We start from the raw sequence: 24376 nt of genomic DNA, 5'->3' as shown, positions 1-24376 counted from the left end.
TCTTGCTCACAACTTTAACGGGCAGTTAAGCTTCAAGACGTTATTTTTGTATCAAGCTATTTGTATGACTCAATTGTTTACCCTTTATTATATGTGTAAATTGTAAACAGTACACATTTATATGTTCGAATAATGTCAATATGATTAACAATAAAATTGTTTTAGGGTAGCCACTTTAGATGGTTCGGTTTTTATTTAAAATAACACTCATGCTACAACTATGCTTTAAGGTAGCCTGATAGTGCTGGTTGGCTTAAAATGAAAATAATATTTATGTGATATATTTGCTTTATAGTGACCTCTTATTGATGGGTTGACTTTGATTGAATATGCTTAAATGTAGCCCCGTAAAGATGGATTGGTTTCATTGAAAATACAACATTGGTGACATTTGTGCTTTATGGTATGATCATAAAGTTGGTTTTGCTTTAATTGAAAATAATACATATGTGACATTTATGCTCCGCCGTGATCTCTAACATAGCAGTGACGAAGCTGAACGACGACATTCGACAGGCTGAGAGCATCAAAAATTGAATAATAATATTGTTATTGTTAAATGATCTTATTTAGCGAAATATATATTGCTTTTAAATGACTGTATTGTAGTATTGAATGAAAGTTGACTTCCTCTCTTTTGTTATACTGTAAACCAACATTTGTTCTGGTTTTCGAACAGTTAACCAGGTCAAATTGTTTTATGGTAAAAGACACATTTTACGCCATCCCTCTTGAAATATTTAAGGACAACGCTAGTTCCAAACTCTGTTGTGTGTTTTCTTAATCTACTTTTTACGTTCACTTAGATGGTCGATGCCTGCAGGTATCATACGACTGCTCAAAATCAGAAGGAATTTAACGAGCGTCTACGACACCTTTGTGGCTGGCGACATCTACACCAGCGTCTGCGATACCTTTGTGGCTAGCGGCATCCGCTGGAAACGTGTGGGACAGCTTTGTGGCAAGCGGCATCCCATGGTCCGTCTGTGACACCCTTGTGGCCATAGGCATAATCATGGCGCGTCCACAATACCTTTTTGGCTAGCGATCTCACTTGGCCGTCTGCGACACCTTTGTGGATAGCGCCCCCCCCCCAGGCCCGTGTGTGTCACCTTTGTTGCTAGCAAAATCCCCTGGGCCATCTGCGACACCTTTGTGGCTAGCGGCATCCCATGGACCGTCTCTGACAATTTGTATCTAGCGGCTATCATGGGCCGACTGCGACCACTTTGTTGCTAGTGGCTAGCCCGGCTTGTCTGTGATGACTTTGTGGCTAGCGGCTTCTCCTGGACCGTCTGGGGCACATTTGTTGCTAGCGGCATCCCATCGGCCATTAGCGACATATTTTTGGCTAGCGAAATACCCTGGGAGGTTTGTGACACTTTGTGCCTTCGGTATACCCAGCGAGCGTCTGCAACACCTTTGTGGCTTGCAGCATCCCATGGCCCGTCTGCAGCAACTTTTCGACCTTCACTTGCCCTCTGCGGCTCGTTGTGGCTAGCGGCATTCCATTCTATCTCTGAAAGCGCCTGCAACACCTTTGTGGCTAGCGGCAATCCCTTCGAGCTTATGCGACACCTTTGAGGCTAGCGGCATCCCATGCGAGCGTCTGCGACAACTTTGTGGTCAGCGGCATCACTGGGGACGTCTGCGCCACCTTGTTCCTAGAGGCTATCCCTGAAATCGTCTACTGCACCTTTGTGGCAAGCGGCATCCCCTCCGAGCGTATGCGACAAATTTGTTGCTAGCGGCATCCCCTGGGAGCGTCTGCGACAACTGTGTATCCAGCGCCATGACCTGTGATGTCTGTGACATCTTGATGCCTAGCGGCATTCCATTGGACGTCTGCGCAACCTTGCAGCTAGCGGCATTCCCTGGGAGCGTGTTTCACTTTTTTGTGGCTAGCGGCATCCCATGGGTCGTCTGCGACAGCTTTTTGGGTAGAGGCATCCCATGGGCCATCTGCGACATTTGTTTGACTAGCGGCGTCCCATGGGCCGTCTGCGACACCTTTTTCGCTAGCGGCATCCCATGGGCCGTCTGCGACATTTTTTGCATAGCGGCATCCGCTAGAAGCGTCTGCGACACCTTTGTGCCTAGCCGCATCATCCGGCAGCGTCTTTGACACCTTTGTGTTAAGCGACATCCTCCGCGAACGTCTGCGACACCTTTGTGATTAGCGGCATCCTTTGGGAGCGTCTGGACATCGTTGTGGCTAGCGGTAACCCCGGGGACGTTTGCGACACCTTTGTGGCTAGCGGCATCTCTTTGGACGTCTGCGACACCTATGGCTAGCGGCATCTCTTGGGCTGTCGGTGACACCTTTTTAGCCAGCGCAATCCTCTGGGCTTTCTGTGACACCTTTGTGGCTAGAAGAAACCTCGCGGACGTTGGCGACACATCAGTGGCTAAAAGAAACCATGCGAACATATGCGACACATTAGTGGCTAGCGGCCTCCCATGGGCCCTGTTCGACACCTTTGAGGCTAGTGCCATCCTCAGGCCCGTATTCAAAAACACATTCCTAGTATAAACGTATTTATTATTTCATCTCCATTGCACAGTCAGTCTTTGGATTATATTGACACACTCGAGTATGTTTCCTTGGACGAACCAGCACTGGATGTCTTTGAAAAGATCCTGAGAACGATGCCCTTTGTGTATCGCACCCGGGATCAATCGGGCACCATATCTAGTTGACCATTTCAGCTTCATGTTTTAAATCATCACATACATAAGCTAAACAATGTAGCATTAGACTCACGAAAACGTAATTTTGCATTTATACATGCGCCAACTGTTGCAAAGTTCGCAAATAAATTTGCCATAAGTTAACAATTAACATAAGAGGCGATTTATGAACGTTTAAACTCACATGTTTGAACACCTTATTCAAATAACAATTTTAGAAAGTCTTAACTCATTCTTAACTCAAAGAATTGTTCATGAATTCGTTCAAAGACCACTACTCGCCGCCGTGCCCTCAGGCGGCAGTACCGGAACTGGAAGAAGAGTGCTAACAGGAAGTGTTTACTTTTGTAATGGCTATTTCGCTTGGTGAAATGAGTATTTAATCACTTGTCTGAATTATTGATGTAAACATTTTTGTTGTCTTGAATTTTGTAAGAATAATTTATTAACACAAATCATAGGCAAATCATTATTATGGATGCTAGATGTGCTTTATTTAGTACATTTATAAACATTGTATCTAATCATCTATTTGCATTCAAATAATTTGTGTTTTCAGAAGGACAAAATTCACTCAGTGCTTGTAAACCTTTTTTTCATCTGCACTCTTTTCTTTGAAAACTTGCGTTTGTATTCGTTAATGTGTATTTTAGAGGTTTATATTGTACTTGTTTATGAATAGAAGCATATTATTTTATGAAATCGTCGTATTATGCTAAATGTAACTAGTAAAATAGCTTGCATAGTTATGTATTGTTTTGTAAATTGTTCATTCTCGAATTTTCATAAGCTAACCTGATTGCTCAGGTGAGCTTTTGTGACCGGTGTTTGTCCGTCGTCCGTCCGTTAACATTTGTTCGTAAACACTCTAGAGGCCACATTTCTTGTCCGATCTTCATGAAACTTAGTAAGAAGCTTTGCCCCAATGAAATCTCGGTCGAGTTCGAAACTGGGTGGTGTCGGGTCAAAAACTAGGTCACTAAGTCAAAAAAAAAGAAAAACCTTGTAAACACTGTAGAAGTCACATTTCATGCCCAATCTTCATGTTAATTTGTCAAAATGTTTGCCTTAATGATATGTTGGTTGAGTTCAAAAGTGGTTTGGGTCCGTTGAAAAACATGGTCGCCAGTGGGCGGGGCAGTTTTCCCTATTTGGCTATAGAGAAACCTTGTAAACACTCTAAAAGTCACAATTTTTGCACAATCATCATGAAAGTTGGTCAAAACATTGGTCTTATTGATATCTCGGACGAGTTCGAAAATGGTCCAGATCGGTGAAAAAACATGGCCGCCAGTGGGCGGGGCATTTTTCTCTATATGTATATAGTGGCAGTTTTCCCTATTTGGCTATAGAGAAACCTTGTAAACACTCTAGAAGTCACAAATTTTGCCCAATCATCATGAAAATTGGTCAAAACATTGGTTTTATTGATTTCTTGGACGAGTTCGAAAATGGTCCAGATCGGTGAAAAAACATGGCCGCCCATGGGCGGGGCATTTTTCTTTATATGTATATAGTGAAAACATGTGAACACTCTAGAAGTCACATTTTTGGCCCAATTTTCATGAAATTTGGTCAAAATGTTTGCCTTAATGATATGTTGGTTGAGTTCAAAAGTGATTCCGGTCCGTTGAAAAACATGGCCGCCAGTGGGCGGGGCAGTTTTCCTTATTTGGCTATAGAGAAACCTTGTAAACACTCTAAAAGTCACAATTTTTGCCCAATCATCGTGAAAGTTGGTCAAAACATTGGTTTTATTGATATCTCGGACGAGTTCGAAAATGGTCCAGATCGGTGAAAAAACATGGCCGCCAGTGGGTGGGGCATTTTTCTCTATATGTATATATTGAAAACATGTGAACACTCTAGAAGTCACAATTTTTGGCCCAATTTTCATGAAATTTCGTCAAAATGTTTGCCTGAATGATATGTTTGTTGAGTTCAAAAGTGGTTCCGGTCCGTTGAAAAACATGGCCGCCAGTGGGCAGGGCAGTTTTCCTTAGTTGGCTATAGAGAAACCTTGTTAACACTCTAGAAGTCACAATTTTTGCCCAATCATCATGAAAAATTTTCGAAACATTGGTTTTATTAATATCTCGGACGAGTTCGAAAATGGTCCAGATCGGTGAAAAAACATGGCCGCCAGTGGGCGGGGCATTTTTCTCTATATGTATATAGTGAAAACATGTGAACACTCTAGAAGTCACATTTTTGGCCCAATTTTCATGAAATTTGGTCAGAACATTTGTTTCTTTGATATGAGAGTTGAGTTCAAAAGTGGTTTCGGTCAGTTGAATAACATGGCTGCCAGGGGGGGGGGGGAGCAGTTTTCTTATATTTATATAGTAAAAAAAAAAGCTTGTGAACACTCTAGAAGTCACATTATTTGCCCAATCATCATGAAACTTGGTGAAAAGATTGGTTTTATATATATCTCAGATGAGTTCGCACATGGTCCCGATAGGTAAAAAAACATGGCCGCAAGGGGGTGGGGCAGTTTTCCTTATGTGACTAGAGAGAAACCTTGTGATTGAACACTACAGAAGTCTAATTTTTTGCCTAGTCATCGTGAAACTCAGACAATACATTGGTTTTATTGATTTCTCAGACAATTTGGAAAATTGCTCAGATCGGTGAAACACACTTTTTAGCTCACCTGATTGCTCAGGTGAGGTTTTAGGATTGGTCTTTGTCCGCCGTCCGTCCGTCCACATTTGGTTTGTAAACAATCTAGCATTCACATTTCTTAGCATTCTTTATCAAAGTTGCTGAAAGATCTCGGTCAAGTTTGATAATGAGCAAAATCACATCATTAATGCCATAATTATTGCCCTTAGATTGTCCAAATTTTCATTATATTATACAAAATCCTTGTAAACACTCTAGAGGTCACAATTTTGTTTCAGATTTTATGAATCTTGGTCATAATATTTATTTTTGTAAGCAAGTTTGATGTTTGGTAAGGGGGGATCAACTCAAAATATAGGTAACCAGGTCAAATCTTACAAAAACAATAACACTCCATACGCCAGAGTTTTGGTTCAATAATGATGCAACTTGACCAGGATGTTTGTCTGGACAATATCCAGGTCAAGTTTGACATTTGATAAAGATTGGATGAACCGACTCCTCTCAGGTGAGCGAACTAGGGCCATCTTGGCCCTCTTGTTTAACAATGTATAGTTTAATAGTCCATTGACATTCGTCAAGAGAAATATTCTAAGAATTAAACACAGTTATCATCATTATCATCATCAGCAGCAGCAGCACCATCGTAATTAATTGCTCCTTGCGACCATCGGTTTGTTCTTTGCGAATTACGTTTCGGGCGATGCCATATGATCTTTTATTGAGCAACGTGTGGTGTGAAGAAACGCAGTAGCCCCCGTAATTACCGAATCTCATTTATTTGCAAGCACAAAATTATGATTTAAAAATGCAAATATGCAAACGGACATGGCGCATCGGATTACATTTAATTAATGTCATGGTGTGTATATATAGAACCCGAGATACGTCATCAAATATAATATACATGCTTTGTTATTAAGAAAAAAAACGGACTTGATGCGTAGTACGGGATCGCTTATTGATAAATGTGCTAACACTTTAACATATAGGTCGTGCTATGTGCAAAGGGGTCGTTATGCATGTGCGTTAAGTGTCGTCTCAGATTTGCCTGCGCAGTTCTGGGACGACACTTTACGCACATGTATTTAAACCCTTTTTCACAGAACACGGCCCATATATTTATATTTATGATAGACGCTTGTTAAAACAACAACAAAAATGTATCCCGATGAATAGATTTCATATTAGGGGGTTCCGTTGCATTGCGTGCAATACTGCCAAATCTTTGGTTAAAATTACGTGTTTGTAGTGCTTGTAACTTGTTCATAATGTTGTGGGATTATTTTCTTTCACTGCTTTGTCTCAAAGGAAATAAAGTTGAGTGATTGTGATCAATATTTATTGCTTTATTAAACTTATTAAATTTCTACCAAACCTCTACGTAATTTCCGCATAGGGTCATTTGAAATCCATATTCATTCCAAGTGTGCTGTATATTTTTGTTGTTTTTTTAAGTCGCATTTGTCGCTTTTCTAGGAAAACAGCATGACTGAATTTTGGCGCGATTTGGGCTTATTATATTTAAACGGCGGCTTACTGATACATTTTCTGCGAAATTACTAGTTATTATATCCGATTATGAGGCATAGATATGGTCTGTGCTAAAATCCTGGAAAACCACTGGTGAAATTGTAGCCGCAAAACTGCGTATAGTTTAGTTAACGGGTTGTTAAGACTAGAACAATGCGAATTATAAAATCGCGTATACCATAATCAACTGTAAACTTCTGGCAAAACGTATTTTGAATTTTCCTTTATATCAATGCCCTTGTCTCCTTTAAAATATGAGGAATCTGACTCACGCGGTTTTCAAAGAAGAGCCAAGATTTTTTAGTCGTTTGATAATGATCATATGCTGATTGCTAAATAAACATTTTTTTTTGCAGCATTTAAGATTTATGAAGAAAAGTGTTGTACAAGTTGTCAACATTGTTTAATTTATTGAATATGTGTCTGTGGATTAATATTTATGTTCATAAAATCTCTCATCAATCACTCAATTACGCTATGCGTAGTTAAACGTAGACTTAAATAGAGCACCACGTCGATACGCTGATTTCAGTTTTTTTGCAGGTATCACTGCGCTAATATTGAACGATACTAACTGAAGTTGTTTTGGTGCGAAATGCAATCATAATTTAATTAATAAGCTCTTAACCCAAAATCCCAACGGCGTCACACAGGATATGTATATACTCTATATATGAGCCTCGCTCTGAGAAAGGGGTGTTAACTTCTTGTGCGCAAAGTGTCGCTCCAGATTAGCCAGTGCAGTCTATACAGGCTAATCAGGGAGGACACTTTCCGCTTTTATATTTTATGTGTAAAGGTAGTCTATTCATAGAAAAAATATTGTTTAGGCGGAAAGTGTTGTCACCGAATAGTCTGTGCAGACTGCACAGTCTAGTCTGGGAGTCACCGAATACTCCGTGCAGACTCCACAGGCTAGTCTGGGAGTCACCGAATACTCCGTGCAGACTCCACAGACTAGTCTGGGGCGACACTTAAAGCACATGTATTAAACCCCTTTTCAAAGAGCGCGGTTCATATACTTTCAATTTAATCTACTTTATTTATGCACACATATGCGTGCGTAGCCGGTTTGTACTTTATCATGTATGTTACTCGAGGCAAGTTCAATTCTTAAACATTTGAATGAACGTGTACGTGTTGAAGAAATTGACAAACACCATGATAGGATGCTTTCTCTTCATTTCAATAGTTTATCAAACTAATAACACGACGGTCGTTTCAGGATATGTCTTGGGAGAGTCTGAAATAGAATATAATGACTTTAGTACATTCATACTGTGTAAAAATATTTATTTTATTAGCTCTCTTGGACAAGAAGGGCTATTGTAATCACCTTATGTTCTGTCTTACAGTAAAATGACAAACAATTGTATTCAAATGAACGCCGTATTTGTGGTATTCCAAAACAAAATGACAAAGAAACTAGAATCAGAATACTCTGCATACATCGTTAGAGCGATGAATATGTTATAGTTGTATAGCATAGTAAAGCGCAATAAGCGACTCTAACATCTGATATCAATAAAGGTTAAAAAGGTGCGGTTTATAGTCTGCTTCTATATACATATTCAGCCGACTTCACCATCAACCCCCCGATCACTGGGATCTAAGTCGTCCGTTTACATATGGCGCACCAAGCAGCCACGGCACATTGGCTAATATCCCTCACAGGTACCCATTTATACACCTGGGTGGAGAGGAGCAGATGTGGGACAAATTTCTTGCTCAAGGAAATTACAGTGGTCAGGGCGGGATTCGAACCCGGGACCTCTCGATCCCTAAGCCAGCGTCCTACCATTAGACCACTGCTCCCACAATGTGAGCAGTGAAGATATTAACGTGTCAAACGAATCAACATCTCTGCATGAAAGCTATAGGTTTAACCCATTTATGCATAGCGTCTAGAAAAATGGCCTTGGCAAACAGCGTAGACCCAGATGAGACGCCGCATGATGCGGCGTCTCATCATGGTCTGCGCGGTTTGCTTAAAGGAATTTCTATAAGAAATCTTAAAAATATAGAAATAAATACTAGACATCCCTAATTTTGAAAATAAATTGATCCAATTAAGAAGGATGGGAAAGTCCATTAAGCATAAATGGGTTAATTTGAGCGATAGCTAACGTCGTTCCTGGTGAAGGAACAAGACGATTCCTTACGGACGCTGTACCATATAATTTGCGTTATGAAAAACATCGTATACCGTAAAAGGAGCAGAAATTCTATGTGGAAATAAAGGTATGATGAATACTTGCCATTATCTAACTCTTTTTAACTTTTTTTTTTCGTACTACCACTGCAGCACAGGCTCCCGTATTGGCATGGGCCTCTATTTCTTTCATAAGACTCACAAGGGCGGCTCACGCAAAAACATTCCGCTGAAACAGGATATAGAAAGCGAAATACAGAGGGGCGCTGAAACAGGATATAAAAAATGAAAGTTTCGTAAGTCATAGAGGCATGTCGACGTAAAGTAAAGAAATATCATTTTTATATCAGATTTTTTTGTGTCGAAACACCCATGTGCACCATAACAAGTGCGAAGCATCTATACTGGTACGAAAGTATTTTTCGGACGAAATATATGTTGTTTTTTTCTTGGATTTATTCGTTAATAATAACAGATATGTCATGTAAAATTTATTGATACACCCTGGGTTAGTTTTCTACAATCGAACGTAAACAAAACAGTTGTTTTATGTGCGCATGCGTATGAACGAGGTCCGTATTTGGAGTCGGTAAGTAAAGGGAAGTGATTTCACACTGCACAGACTTATTTTCAGGACATTTATATAACATTAATGGATACAATTTATAGCTAAAAGGATACTTTTTATCTGAATCGTTGTAATGGTGCGGATATTTTTCTTGTAGGGTTCAACCACAGGTGGTTAGCGTGTGGCTATGATATTAATTAGTGAAAACATCATTTTGAATGATAAATTATCATATTTTAACGAAAAATAAACTTTTATGGAAAAAAATTCACTTATTTAAGAAACCGGAGCCAACGTTTTTCATGGTATTACATTGGATAAATAAGTACATTAATTATTTTACTACCGATGATACTATGAGCCTTATTTGCAAAAAAAACTGCCACAAGCAACTTCGAAAGAATATTGTGCATAGTTTGAAATGTCGCGCGTCATTTTGAATTCGTTTGTCTTGTACCATGGGCTTAAGTCGACAATATTTGCGATATAATATCGCTCGCCATTTAAAATGTCGTATTGTGCGCCGAATTGAATGGTGCCTGTTGCCGTGCGAGGTCGACACATGACAATCAAAGCAACGACATGACTTAACTCTTTCAGTGCTGGAACCGAATTTTGAAGACCTTTGCAAACAGTTTTGATCCAGATGAGACGCCACAAAACGTGGCGTCTCATCTGGATCCAAACTGTTTGCTATTCTGATAGCATTCTTTGAAAAAAATGGAAGAAAATACTAATTTTAGAAATTCAGCAGACGACATTTTATCTGACGACAACTTTCCCAGCATGCAAAGGGTTAAGACATTTTACAACGATAACCGACTCTTTAAGACGACACTCAATTGTTGATGCTGCTCTTCATTGCGAATATAAGCACGATAGTTCGACAATAAAATACTCAGATGTCAGGCGTCGCCTTTAATTACCGCTTGCCGTTGGAAATTTTCGAGTATTGTTCTGCAAGAAACATTTCATCACCATAGTATTGCTGATCAAAGAGCACCCTTGATTCTAGGCGTCGCGATGATATGAAACAAAGCTTTGCAATAAACAGCAATCCGGATGGTAATATATGGTAATTGGATTTTTCAACTAAAACAAAGACATTACAATATATTGCGTTTAACTAAATTGATTTTTTTTCCCGATTCCTGTTTACTGTATGCGGTTAACAAATAACTTGTAATTAAGCATGCACTTTACCAGGCTTTTAAAACTTTCATCCATGACTGTTGTAAAAGCCAACACCGAAGTATCCATGCAATTTACCTAGCTAAAAAATTACTTAAAAAAATACGTCAACTTACCTTCAGTAGCCTGTGTAACGTAAACTTACCTTCAGTAACCTGTGGCAGAGTCAGCAGAGCGACGTCAACTCACCTTTATTAACCAGTTGCAGAGTAAGCAAAGCGACGTCAACTCACCGTCAGTAACCTGTGGCAGAGTCATCAGAGCGACTTCAACTCACCGTCAGTAACCTGTGGCAAAGCCAGCAGAGCGACGTCAACTAACCTTTAGTAACTTGTTGCAGAGTCAGCAGAGCGAAGTCAACTCACCGTCAGTAACCTGTGGCGGAGTCAGCAGAGCGACGTCAATTCACCTACAGTAACCTGTGGAAGAGTCAGCAGAGCGACGTCAACTCACCTACAGTAACCTGTGGCAGAGTCAGCAGAGCGACGTCAACTCACCTTCAGTAACCTGTTGCAGAGTCAGCAGAGCGACTTCAACTCACCTTTATTAACCAGTTGCAGAGTAAGCAAAGCGACGTCAACTCACCGTCAGTAACCTGTGGCAGAGTCATCAGAGCGACTTCAACTCACCGTCAGTAACCTGTGGCAAAGCCAGCAGAGCGACGTCAACTAACCTTTAGTAACTTGTTGCAGAGTCAGCAGAGCGAAGTCAACTCACCGTCAGTAACCTGTGGCGGAGTCAGCAGAGCGACGTCAATTCACCGTCAGTAACCTGTGGCGGAGTCAGCAGAGCGACGACAACTCACCTTTAGTAACCTGTTGCAGAGTTAGCAGAGCGACGTCAACTCACCTTCAGTAACCTGTTGCAGAGTCAGCAGAGCGACGTCTACTCACCTTCAGTAACCTGTGGCAGAGTCAGCAGAGCGACGTCAACTCACCTTCAGTAACCTGTGGCAGAGTCAGCAGAGCGACGACAACTCACCTTCAACTTGTGGCAGCAGAGTCAGCAGAGCGACGACAACTCACCTTCAACTTGTGGCAGCAGAGTCAGCAGAGCGACGACAACTCACCTTTAGTCTCTTGCAGACCTGTTGCAACTTGTGGCAGCAGAGTCAGCAGAGCGACGCAGCCTACAAGCAGGAGCACCAGGACGAGTTTGTTCATGGTTGAGCTGTAATAGTACACAAAAAAGAATGACGGGGCCATTTCCCACGAAGCGTCTCATTTTCGGAGCGACACGCGGAACAAAAAAAACTATTCACTGTAACAGACAGGCACATAGACAGACAGACAGACAGACAGACAGACAGACAGACAGACAGACAGACAGACAGACAGACAGACAGACAGACAGACAGACAGACAGACAGACAGACAGGCAGACAGACAGGCAGACAAACGTACATATTCTTCATGCTTAAATACACACATTATTTTCTGTCACGTAACTAGGCATAACAACATAAAATTAAATAACAAAAATAGTCATTAGAAAATACAAATACAGATGAATGAATTCGAAGTTGAGAGCACGTAGGTTCTATCAAGGCGGTACTGAAGTTTATTGAATAGTATAATTAAGAATTGTATTTATTTCAACTAAAGCGTATTTAATCAATTTACACACATTATAAATTATTGATTTATCACATGCAACTACTAACTTGTGGAATTAATATACAGATGGATTGGTATATGAAATTTACGGCTTATATATTTGATTTCATTTTTATTTTATATAAAATTAAAACGTAGAGACGTCAATTCGACTATTCGACGTCATCATCTCCAATCACGCCAAAGTAATATTGATGATATTATTGTTTATATGCAAATAGTTTCACGTGTAGTTGTTTTACATAAATTCTGAAACTAAAAATAAATAAGCCATACATTGGAAAGACCTGGGTAATAACGACCGTACTTAGGTGAGCTTTTTTTCTCAACTTTAAGTTTCTCTCAATTTTTAAGATCAGGTTGATCATCATGCGAAAGTTGATGGTCAAAGATGATTAGGCTAGTATTGAGTCTGACTTAAACCTGAGTCTCAGGAAGAATATGAGTCGTGTTCTGAGAAAACCGGGCATAATGCATGTGCGTAACGTGTCGTCCCAGATTAGCCTGTGCAGTCCGCACAGGCTAATCAGGGACGACACTTTTCGATTTTATGACATTTTTCGTTTAAACAAAGTATCTTCTTAGCAAAAATCCAATTTAGGCGGAAAGTGTCGTCCCTGATTAGCCTTCGCGGACTGCACAGGCTAATCTGGGACGACACGTTACGCACATGCATTATGCCCAGTTTCTCAGAGCACGACTCATATGTGCACGACGCAGTATCTTGGGTTTTCTCTCAGCGAAGTACTGGAAATGTCGGTAAGCTCTCGAACAATCTTAACCCATTTATGCCTAGTGGACTCTCCCATCCTTCTAAATTGGATCAATTTATTTCTAAAATTAGGGATGTCTAGTATATTAATTTCTATATTTAGAATATTTCTTACAAAAATTCCTTTAAGCAAACAGCGCAGACCCAGATGAGACGCCGCGTCTCATCTGGGTCTACGCTGTTTGCAATGTCCTTTTTTCAGGACGCTAGGCATAAATGGGTTAAATCTGAAGTAAAAGCCAATTTGGCTTTCGAATGCTTTAAAAATGACTTTATGTAATCTGCTAACCTCGTGATATCTTATTAAAATGTACAAGACGTAATTAATGTGTTTGCGCTTTAGGCTATTTCCCCATTTGTTGTGAATTCTTTGCTGCAATTTCACTCATACTCATATATTGGTAATATATTAAAATAGTTGATGAATACATATTTTAGTTCTATAGTTTTTCGTAGTGAATCGCCTTCACTATGATTAGAAAGATTTATCTTAAGTAATATACTTAATTAAATGATCGGTGCCTTTTTGATGTGCTATATGGCGAGTCTGATATTGCTTAGGAAAATGTTTGATTTGATATCAATAGTCATCAACCTATATTATAATATATGGACCGTGCCCTGTGAAAAGGGGGTTAAATTCACGTTCGTATAGTATCGTTCCAGATTAGCCTGCGTAGTCCGCAAAGGCTAATCAGGGACGACACTTTTCGGTTTTATGGTACTTGTCGTTTACAGAAAGTCCCTTCTTAGCAAAAATCCAGTTTAGGCGACAATGTCGTCCCTGATAAGCCTGTCCGGTTTGCACAGGCTAATCTTTGACGACACTTTACGCGCATGCATTAAACCCCATTTTCACAGAGCACTTCCCAATATATAGTATATTTTATAAATTACATTTTTAACAAAAATAAGCAAGCAAATGACATGAACGCATATTTGGTACGCAAATGGGCAAAATCGATGTACCAATCATTGGACCTCCATATGTTACTCATACTAAATATCTCTAATAAATCTCTATATCATTAACATATACAATGTAACATGCATTTATTCCTTAAACAATAAAAAAGCTTTTAAGCTGAAAAGTGTAAGAAGTGTCGGGAGAATGGACTTGCTAAAATACAAAACACATACTGGTATTGATATATAGAGATAACTAATTAGGATAATTAGAAGTTAAAGATCATTTCTTGGACGGTTGATGGACTTGTGCAAAAACTAAATGATATTGACTTTCTGGAATACATTAATCAACTTGTCCTTAAGGTATTAAGTGTAACATGGACCAACAAAAAAGAGTGCAAAAATAACCATCCCAAACTGTGAAAGCACGCATGCTTATGGATATATCTAATGGAGTTAAAAAAGGCTGACAAGCCAGAGGTATTTTTGTTGTTTTATAAAAACTCTTTCAAAGATAAGATATCAAGTATAAGAGTGAATGATTCTGGCATTATATGGTTAAAATAAATTAGGGATAAAAAATGTAAATTTTGATAAAGATGTGAACATATGTTGCACTTAGATTGCACCAACGAATTCAAAAGTCTTGAGAGATGTAGATTTTGATAATTTTTTTTCGAAGAAATTGAGAATAACATAGAAAATATTGCATCTTATGGTACACTTTTATTGAAGAAGATTTATAATCAAGAACTTGCTTATTATCGTTTATATTAGAATACAATAAACATTGAGATGATTATAACAACGTTAATACAAATTCAAATGAACTAAATTTTGGACACATTTCGAAGCGAATTAATGAAAATCATACAATTGACTGTCAAGGCCGACCAATTTCAGAGTCGGAAATATAGTGATAACCTAGAAGCTGCACGCGCTTTTTGAAGACGGGGAAAAATATTGAAAATTTTAAGAAAAACTTACAGATTAACAAGTTATATAGTAGTTTATTATAGGCAGTAAGTGGTATGTGACATTGTGCATCAAGGAAAAAGTGGTATTTGTGCATGGTAGTTTGTGTAATTGAAGAAATATAATCAGTTTGCTAGAAGCGGACCATTTGGACGGGAACTTTGTACCTGAGCACCGGGTAATCCGAAAGTGTCATCAGTTTTCGTGGCTCAGATATTGTCGATTATTATCTTCTACACACTGTATCCGTTTTAACTGCTGTCATTATAGTGTTCGATAGCCCATAAGCTACCTGTGTAAACCTGAAGTTGTTTCAGTATGGCATCTTTAGACACTAAAGAGTCACATGAGTATGTCGAGTCGACCATGGGCCCGTCCATCACACAAGTAGCAGAGTTCACACCTGTCAAACAGAACAGGAAGCGAAACCACTCGTCCCCAGTTCATGGATCCGCGAAGAAGGTAAAGGAGGATGTTGCTTGTGAAAGTTCTTCTAGCGATAAAATGAGCTCCCTGTCTGAGCCGGTGTCCAATGAACTTCATCCAGTTAACTCTGATCTCAAGGCCCTATTATCAAAGCTCTCTACTGACATATGTGCCATGAATGTCTCGATAAACAATCGTATTGATCAACTTGAAAGTTCCATAGAGCAAAAGTTGACCCATAAATTTGCACAACTGTTGGACAAGAGAGTTAACATTGAGCTGGGTCGTATTAAGACGAATGTGCAAGAGCAACTTGACTCATTTAAGGAGAAAATTACTGAAGAGTTACAAGAAGTCAGTGAAAAGTGTTCCTCAGTCACGGCTGCAGCTGGCGGACCCAGTGGTGGTCAGGATATCTCAAAGAATTTGGCAATTCGTGGCCTTCCCTATCATGAGGGAGAAAATCTGAACAGTAAAGTGATATCTATGTTCAAAGACGTAATGAAATGTAATGTGCAAGTATGCAACACACAGAGAAAGACAAGTGCTAACAGTTCCAAGCCGGGTGTTGTTATTGCTACCATGCAGTCACAAGAAGATAGGCAGAAAGTGTTGAAAAACAAGTCAAAGCTGAACGAAAGCAGAACTTATTCTGATGTTTACATCCAGTGCGATCAATCGCGAGAAGAGCGTTTGATGATGAGTAACTTTAGAACCTTAGTTGGCGCAATGAATGCCGAGGGGGTGAGTGTTCGAGGGAATCGTGTGGTGCGAAACAGGCCAATGTTGAGTGATGACAGGCAGAACCAAGGAACTAGTCATTCACAGGGTGATGGCTCACAGCGCAACACTGGGTGGAATGGTCCTCGTGGTGCTCCTCGACGCGGTGGGTCTTCTGGGCGTGGTACCAACAGTGATCGGGGATGGCAAAGAGCACAGCAGAACAGAGGAAGACGAGGAGGAGACAATTATTAGTTAAAAACAGGCTTTTGGAATGTTCATGGTTGGAGCAGTTCGAGCTCTAGTGACAATTTTATTTTACGTGAACAATGTATTAAGCATTTGAACCTTGATTTAATTGGGATTGCTGAGTCCCATTTAAAGAACTTTAATAGTATTGATGTTTCTGATTATACATGGTTTGGTAATAATCGTAAAAATATTCATGTGAATGCAAGAACTGGTTCTGGTGGAGTTGGGTTTTTGGTCCGCAACAGTGTTCTAGATGTTTTTGATGTATCTATTTTAAATGACTCCACAGATGGTATATTATGGCTGAAATTTGTACACAAAAATGATAACTTTTGCTTTTTACCATGTGTTTGTTATCTTCCTCCAGAAAACTCTGCTAGGCATGTAGATGCAACTGCCTTTTTTGACACAATACTTGTAAACTTATATGAATATCAAAACCTAGGTCTGCCTTTTATTTGTGGAGACTTTAATAGTCGTTGTGGCGATTTGGAGGACTTCATAGCAGGTGTTGATAATATTGAGAGAGATGTGATAGACTTTAAAACAAACAAATATGGAGATCTTTTTATTGATTTTTTAATTAACTGCAATTTTTGCATGTTAAATGGACGTAATACAGTCCATAATGATTACACGTCAATTTCTGTAAAGGGTCAATCAGTTGTAGATTATTGCATAGTACCTTATGAAAACTTGTCATTATATAGTCAGTTCTATGTGCATACAGTTGTTGATGTTATGAACAGTATTGAATTGCAGGATAGTATTGCTCCAACATGTGTCCCTGACCACTCTATTCTCACATGGGTTATGGAAATTGAATCCACTGACTTGGAATTTGCTACAGATAAGACTGGGTCAGTACAAAGTACAGATAAATTTGATTGCTCCAGAATTCCTAATGATTTTCTGCTAAACCAAGTTCTGGTAGGTCAGATTAACGACTGTATTTCTAACCTTGAACAGGGTTACAGAACACAATCAGACATAGATCAGGCATTTGGAGATTGGTGTGGTATTGTACGGGATGAAATGTATGATAAACTTCCGTTCAAAACGATTATTCATGATTCCTGTAGAAGAAAGCGCAGGTCTGGTAAGCCATGGTGGAGTAATGAATTAAGTAGTCTATGGTCAGATATGTGCAAAAAAGAGAAGTTATGGTTAAGATGTAACAATAAACATTTAAAAGTTCAGCTTAAGACTGACTATATAAGGTCTAGGAGGTTTTTTGATAGAGCGGTACAAAAGGCCAAAAGACATTACTGGTTTTCTACACAGTCTAGATTATCTAACTTAGCTTCTGATAATGATGTAGAGTTTTGGAAGACTATTGGAACTTGTGGTGTTGGCCAGGAACGTAAGAAGGGTATTCCTCTTGAAGTTGTGTTAGACAATGGGACAGTTTCTTCAAAATTGGAGGATGTGTTGTTGAGATGGAAGAATGACTTTGCAAATCTTTTGAATCAATCTGTTAATTCAAATGTCGGCCAGCATACAAGTAGTTTTGATAATGTGTACCATGAGGAGTTGGATAGACCTTTTTCAGTTTTTGAGGTGAAAGCAGCTATTGACCGAGCCAAGTTGAATAAAGCGACGGGCATTGACCAAATTCCTAATGAAGTTCTTAAGAATGACATGTCTATCTCCTTTTTGCATTCTTTATTCTGTGTATGTTATGAAACTGGTATGGTCCCATCAATGTGGGGTAAGAATATCATAAACCCTATCCCTAAGTCGAGCACTGCTGATAAGAGAGATCCTTTACAATATCGTGGTATTAGTTTGGCTTGTACTATGTATAAATTGTATGCAAGTATTTTGAACCATAGGCTGTCAAGCTGGTCAGAACTTAATGATAAAATAGAGGATGAACAGAACGGCTTTCGCAAAAAGCGCAGCACTTTAGATCATATCTCTGCACTGACCAATATTATAGATGTTCGCAAGAAGTTACATAAATCTACGTTTTGTTCATTTATTGATTTTAGACGTGCGTACGACGGTATTGAGCGGAATTTACTCTGGCAGAGGTTGAATAGTATAGGTGTCCCAACAAAAATGTTAGATGCAATCAAATCCTTGTATGCGTCGGTCTCCTCTTGTGTTCGTATAAATAGCCATTATACTGATTGGTTTGCAGTTACCACTGGTTTACGGCAAGGTTGTTCGTTGTCACCGTTGCTGTTTAATCTCTTCCTTGATGACTTATCTGTGCAGATTAAGGCGGTTGGTAAAGGTGTTTTGATTGAAGACGAGCCAGTTTGTATATTGTGCTATGCAGATGACCTTGTGTTGATTGCGGAAAACGAGCAAGATTTGCAATGCATGTTAGATGTATTAAGCCAATGGTGTACCTCGAATAGTATGGTGGTCAATGCAAATAAAAGTAACATTGTGCATTTCAGGCCAAACTCTGTGCCCAGATCTTAATTCAACTTCAAATGTGGTGTTCATGGATTAACTTATGTTGACAAATACTCCTATTTAGGTTTATTACTATCAGAACATTTGGACTTTAGTATTTCTGCCAAATCTGTTGCACAGAGTGCTAGTAGAGCACTTGGCTTACTTATTGCTAGATATAAAAGTATGGGTGGTATGTCATTTGCAGTTTATAGCAAGATGTACAATTCTACAGTGTGGCCAGTTATCTCATATGCATCAGCTATATGGGGCATACGGACATATGCATGTATAAATGCTGTTGAAAATAGGGCCCTATGCTTCTTTATGGGTGTTGGTAAATATACTCCATCAGCTGCATTAGCCGGTGATATGGGATGGCAACCACCTCTAGTTAAACAGTACAAACATGTTTGTAATTTGTGGCATAGATTTGGTAGTATGAATATGAACCGGGTCAATAGGAAGGTTTTTCAGTGGACTGTTAATACTGCTGGAGTTAAGTGTAAGAACTGGGTGTTCAGTGTGAAAATGATGTTTAAAGATTTGAATCTTGAAGAATTCTGTATTTATCCAGCTACTGTGTCTAAACAAACTTTTAGTGACAAGGTTGATAGTGCTATGTTCTGTAAGTTTAAAAGTGATTGGAAAGATACTGTATTACAACCAAATGCAATAAGAGGGAATGGCAGAAACAAGCTAAGAACCTATTGTCAATTCAAGAATGAATATTGTACAGAAGAGTATTGTAAGATGATATTACCATATAGACATCGTTCTGCTTTTGCTAAATTTAGATGTGGGGTAGCCCCAATTATGTTGGAAATTGGGCGTTATGCTAATGTGCCTGTTGAAAATAGATTCTGCCCTAATTGTACAACTTGTGTTGAATCAGAAACTCATGTTATGCTATACTGTCCACTTTATTCTGATATCAGGACCTCTCTTTTTGAAAAATGTCATACCATTACTGATTTTAACTCTATGTCAGATATAGAAAAGATGGTAGTTTTATTCTCCAACAAATTATTGATAAGAGATACTGCCAAAGCCTGCTACAATATTTTAATGACCAGAAATGCTTATTTGTATAGATAGGTTACACATTCTATATGGCATTTTAGTTTTTAGATTTTATCAATTATTTGTAGATAACATAAACAAGCTACATTTTTGTACAATAAGGGAATAGGACCTTTGATTGTTGCTTTAAATTATTCCAACATGACACTCTGGAAGTAAATATCTTAACTAATACTTTTAAATTCTACACACAGGTTTCATGAGATTATTTTTATATTGAAACTATCAAAGGTCTCAATATTCCACTTATGCAATATTGTTTTATTGTTTTATAATCCATGTTTTATAATTTTAACATATTTGGTTAACTTTTAACTGATGCATAGTAATTGTGTTCTTGACTACTGTTATGTCTCTTATAAATCCATTATATGATTGGCACTGTAATTGATATGAATACTTTTATTGTTGTATATACTTGTACAGTGATGAGACAGAAATAAAGACAGAAATCTGTTTTCAAACAAATAATTGCAAGTCTAGTGGACCCGATAATATTTAAATTAATTAATATTTAATTAAAAGAGCACATAATTCTATTAAACCGTACCTCACAACTATATTCAATAACATTTTTGATACTGCGCAATATGCTGTGAGCTGGGGAATGGGTTTCATCTCACCAATATTTAAAGGCGGACACCCGAGCAATGCAAACAATTATCGTGGAATAACTGCTAATAATATTATATCAAAGATTTGTTCTCAGATTCTTTTAAAGTGACTGACCTGAGATGAAAATACAGTCGACTGTAAATTTATATGTAACAGTATAAACAACAAGGTATAAAATCTGGTCAAAATTATATAGAGAATAATAGGTTAGTGTTGATTATAGATCAGGTTTATCATGCGAGGCTTAGAAAACAAAAAGCACGAGCCTTGGCTAGTGCTTTTTCGTTTTCGTGCCGAGCATGATAAACCTGATCTATAATCAACACTAATCTATTATTCTATTTATCCCACTTTTTATTTTGTAAACCTTTTTATTTAAACAAAATTAGTTTGACTGGATAATTTCGCTGGATTTATGACGTCATTTCGTCGAAATATTGACGTCATTTCCTGCCGTTGATTAAGATGATATTTAATCAATGGGGCTTTAATCAACCGAATTCGCTGTAAAAGTGGGATAAATTGCATTTTTATTGATTATGCTAAATGTTATTTGATAATAAATCTTTCATTAAAATATTTAAATTTAATAACCTCACAAATAAGATCTAAAATTGCTTCCGCACCTAAAGCCATGTATTCATCAGTGAAATCAGCGGTTAGGCTAAACAATCAAATGTCCGAAAACATCAATTCATATACTCTGGTGTTGAACTAGACGACCCGTGCTCAAGCATACTATGCATGATGTTCGTTAATGACATCATTGAAACTATTGAAGATATTAATTTTTATATTGAAGGAATCATATCGATTAACGATATAAAATTGTCGTTATTATCTTATGCCGATATTCAAATCCTGTTTTCAACTTCGCCCACATCAGCCCAACTAATCTCAAATGACACTGAAAACTATTTAAATAGATAAATACTGAAAATCAATATTAGCAAAATAAAACTTGTTATTTTCGAAAAAAGTTATCGACAAACAAGTTTTAACTTTACTCTATATGGTGACACGTTAGAAATCGTCACATCATTCAAATACTGTGATGTTACTTTATTTGATAACGGAAACTGTTATATCACAACAAGGTAATAGAGCGCTTCATCGACCTTTATCTGTTGTAAACCAATATTGCGTTTCGAACTAAAGCAAATATAAATCTTTTTTATCAATCAGTAACCTCGGTTCTTCACTTTTCTGCTGAAATCTGGAGACAAGATTCAGAAAAATAATTAGAGATTATTAATACAAACATTTTAAGACACATTTCATGTGTCAACAAATCAACAAATCTATCAGCACTGTATGGCGAATTAGGCCGATAATGATGTACATATATGAACATGACACATATTTAAATATTGGTGTAAAATGATAGTTTCGTGAAAATAACATATACATTACTGTTCAATGACGCAAATCTAAACATAACGTACTACTAAAGAAATTTTGCTAATCAAATCAAATCAATACTATACAAGCTTGGTTTAACTTATGTTTGGACTTGGCATAAAGGGTCATGTGTGAAATGTAATCGCACAATACAGAAAAAACTGTTATAAACTATCACTTCAATATTGCATATTGACAATTAAAAATTGCCTATATACACTTTTCAGTTTATTTGATTATGAAAACATACAGTGTGCTATTAAAAGGCTACAAGTATTATCGTAAATAAAAAGTATTCTCTATTGTGCCTCCGTAGCTCAGTGGATAAGGCGCTTTCGTTGAAACCCAGAGGTCTCCGTTTCGATCCCGGGTCGGGGCACATACATGCCAGTAATGTATCAGCGGAATGCTGACTGACAAATAAATGCTTAGCCAGGCATTGACGCGTAAAAAAAATGAGAGAGAGACGTAAATACAAACTATAAAAATGACATTTATCATAATGAATTGAAATGGAATGTGTATTTTAGGGCAAGATGTTAAATGCATTTTTACAGTCAATAGAATGATAAGTAACATAAATTCTTGAAATTTGTGCAATTTAATTTAGGTGTTATTTATATAAGAATATGTTTGCATGTACAAAATTATTGTGCTAGTTGTTGCTATATGCTCGTTTCCCATCATACCTGTTTTGTGTTCAAAACGTCAGATCTAAATTGTATTAACTTAATTTATGGCGACATCTCTTCAAAAATAGTTTCAAGAAGTGGTCTGTACAGAAAGCACTCTAAAAATATGCCACAGGAGTACGCTATTTTTAATGCGTAACTAGCAATTTCGTGATAATATATAAAGTTTTCTCTGGTGATTGCTTAATCAATAGAGGAATAACAGCACTTCAAACTTATTATTCACAATTTCAAATGTATAAGTAATGACAAGAAGCAAACAATACAACCACAAAAAATGAAAATGTAAGCACCAACCACAACAACTCTACACTGGTTAAACGAATGCCTCCAATACAACACAAACAGCACATGCAAATTTACACCAAATTTACACGTACATTGATAAAAAACTGTTGTAAAAATATTATTCTTATTTTTTTATTATTATTATTATAATAATAATAATAATAATAATAATAATTATTATTATTATTATTATTAGTAGTAGTAGTAGTAGTATTGCTTAATCATTTAAATAGAATACACACCATGTCTTATTATTAAATGCATCACAAGCCAGAAACTTATTGAGCATCCACATCATGCTTAGTTTGAGCGCCTCGCTGTTAACATTCAACACGACCAATAATATAATGACACAAAGATATTAAAATGTTCAACACTTACATGTAGAATTTCTATTGCTTCACAGGCACTTATTCGAGTGTCGGAACCAAAGTGTTTGTTACCAACAGAACTCTCACTATTTTATAGTCGAATGACATAACCAGTTACGCCCATAGCTGTGCAGCCAATCGAACTAATCGGTCATGTTACCGTAAACGAATAATGGCCCATTAGGAACCGCCTTCTCAAGTAGAACGATATCGGAGCTACTGATCATTTTCTAACAGCTGCAGAGATTATTAATCATATATTTTATTCAAATATGGATGTAACTATCTCATTAAAACACCACATATGGTGCGAACACATTCAGGATCCCTTCCAATTAGTATAATTGGAAAACACGAATCAAGCTGTATTGGACCTTTTAATGGAAGCAATGGGATGATAGATATTATAGAGTTTTGTCTCTCCGATAGTTATAAAACCTTTTAATGGATTTTAGTATAGTTCTGTGTTCAGTTAACGTATTTCATTTGACTTATGCGTTTGAACAGAACAACACGAACAGCAAAAAACGCTCCTTACACGCATGAACGATGTCATTTACATTTGCATGTTCATGCAATATCATAAATGTGATCAGATTTCAAATCCACTTTTAAAATATATAATTAAACACTAACTGTTTTAAATAGATGCAAGCTTCAATCTACTGCTCTCTCAAATTTATATCCAGCAACAATAATTTTGGAGACATGTTTACCATACCCTCGATTGTCTTTAAACTGGATAAACTGGATATATTTCTTTGATGACGTCATTAAATTAGTCCACTATAATGAATGTGCCAGTAAATCAGCTCGATAAAAAGAGTAAGGCTTTCGAAATTTGTTAATGTCGTTTTGAATTTAGTTGATGCGTGCATTGTATATAATACAATTTATATAGGTCCATATTTACTTGGGAAACGCGTTAATTATTGCTACAGAAGGTTGTTTAATCGAACTTTGTTTTGAGTAAGTAGCCTCCAAATTATAAGCTGTTACTAACATAAGTCGAAGAAGAAACAGCGTCCAGACTCAATATGTCAATGTATTTTCATCAGTTTACCTTAATTTTGGATCAATAACG

The 24376-nt window shown here is 37.7% G+C and overlaps 1 long non-coding RNA gene across 1 annotated transcript; it reads right to left on the bottom strand.

The window, feature by feature from the left end:
- Positions 1–9114: 9114 nt before the first annotated feature.
- On the bottom strand, positions 9115–23360 carry LOC127849581 (uncharacterized). The gene is made up of 3 exons (XR_008034930.1): positions 23303–23360; positions 11833–11933; positions 9115–9233 (listed from the first exon to the last, which is right to left on the bottom strand). It is a non-coding gene; the product is annotated as an uncharacterized LOC127849581 (long non-coding RNA).
- Positions 23361–24376: the final 1016 nt, after the last annotated feature.

Source organism: Dreissena polymorpha, chromosome 11 (genome assembly GCF_020536995.1).
Source record: "Dreissena polymorpha isolate Duluth1 chromosome 11, UMN_Dpol_1.0, whole genome shotgun sequence".
NCBI lineage: Eukaryota > Metazoa > Mollusca > Bivalvia > Myida > Dreissenidae > Dreissena > Dreissena polymorpha.
Note: the sequence above shows the minus strand (reverse complement) of the source record. Positions and strands in the feature narration are given on the sequence as shown.